Source organism: Vigna radiata, unplaced genomic scaffold (assembly GCF_000741045.1).
Source record: "Vigna radiata var. radiata cultivar VC1973A unplaced genomic scaffold, Vradiata_ver6 scaffold_327, whole genome shotgun sequence".
NCBI lineage: Eukaryota > Viridiplantae > Streptophyta > Magnoliopsida > Fabales > Fabaceae > Vigna > Vigna radiata.
The window spans coordinates 175,900-177,627 of NW_014543614.1; the positions used below are offsets into that span (position 1 = coordinate 175,900).

General features: G+C 32.4%; 1 non-coding gene across 1 annotated transcript; it reads left to right on the forward strand.

Annotated features, from left to right (window-relative positions):
• Positions 1 to 1,401: 1,401 nt before the first annotated feature.
• Positions 1,402 to 1,473, forward strand: TRNAK-UUU. Its single transcript has one exon. It is a non-coding gene; the product is annotated as a tRNA-Lys (tRNA).
• The last annotated feature ends 255 nt before the right edge of the window (positions 1,474 to 1,728 follow it).

Genomic DNA, 1,728 nt, shown 5'->3' on the forward strand with positions numbered 1-1,728 from the left:
CCACCACTGGTTGGTCACTTAGTAAGCCAACCCAACCCGGCTCATTTATTAGCGAGCCAGAAAAACTTGAACCCGGCCCGGCCCACCACGGGTTGGTGGGTAAACGGGTNGGCTCACTAGCCCATTTAATTACATTTTTTTTAAATAAAAAAAAAATACAAACTTTCTGTAATTTAAATTTAAACAATTTTCACTCCCAAAAAATTATGTTAAAGACAATTCAAAATAATAATAAAAAGTACAATNTAATCCAAATGTCATTCAAAAACAAACACAAAAAACATACAAATAAGTTTCTTATATTCATCATTTTTTGTTCTTATTGTAACCCTTGACCCTTGTTCTTGTTGTCTCCAAATTCACTAATAAAGATTTTCCTAATATCAGAACAATTCCGACAATCAATAAAAAAATATTAGTAAAAAAAAAGAGAACCAGTACTCAACAACATCAACAAAAAATTAATATTTTAATCTGTAACATAATTTCCCAAATTCAAAGATATCAAAAAGAGTTTGTTCAAATAATGTATACTCAAATTATTTAAATAAAATGAACAAAATCTTATACAAGCATGTCAGAACATGAAAAAATCATTCCATGTCTTCAAATCCCCTAGAACAAAAAACAAATTCACAAATCCCTATTTTTGTCATTATAGGATTTTTGAAAAAAAAAAGAGAAGTGAGAAAACAAAAATGTGGAGAAAAGAGAAGAAAAAAGGAAGGGTGTTTTACGTGTTCCTTGAAGAATTTTAGTGAAGTAAGGGTGAGAGCACCGTCAAATGAGAACAAGTACCGTGAGAGTGATTTGTGAAAGCAGAGGTTACTTTTATTGGTATACACAGTGAGTGAAGAAAATATTTTATTTTTTGGGATTTTATGAATAAAATAATAAATTAAAAAATAAAAATTAGGTAGGTGGGTTAGTGGGCCAACCCGGCTCACCACGGGTTCAACCCGCATGAGCCGGGTCTAAATGAGCCGGGTTGAAATCTGACCCGCATATAAGTGGGTTGTATTTTTCAAACCCAACCCAGCCCGAACCCGTGACGGACCGGGTTGGCTCGCGGGTTGTGACCCATTTTGACGGCTCTACGTAATGTAATTTTTTTTTTGTCATTATATATATCTTTTTAATGTAATCTTTGTTGTAATAGTTAAAAAAATATAAAAAATGAAAATCAAACAAAAGGAATGGCATTGAAAAGTAGCATCCTCACTTTTAATGATAAAGTGGTATTTTTATAAATAGTTGGAGGGCGATGTTTTTGTGAAATAATGCTAAATACATGGTCGATAGCTTTAAATTTTAAAACAACTCCAATGCAAAATAAAGAGAAAAAGAACTAGAGTAAGTAACAGATTATTTAAAATGTTTTGTTTACTTCGAATGTATCCTGCCGTCTTAGCTCAGTGGTAGAGCGCGTGGCTTTTAACCACGTGGTCGTGGGTTCGATCCCCACAGTCGGCGCATCTTTTGTTTTTCTAAGCAATTTTAAAGAAAAATACAGTGATAGAAAATAAGCAATGATCTATAAATTTGTTCATTTGAAGGTTTAAAGATAAAGTATTATTATTACTTGACAAAATTGTGGAATAATGCCTGTGAAGAGCTAACTTGTTTTTGAGAATAATCTCATTTGAACTTAACATATTGGGTTATGTGAACTGCTGTATTGATAGATCTAACTCAACTAAAGATGGTAATGATGAATACCAAGCCTGA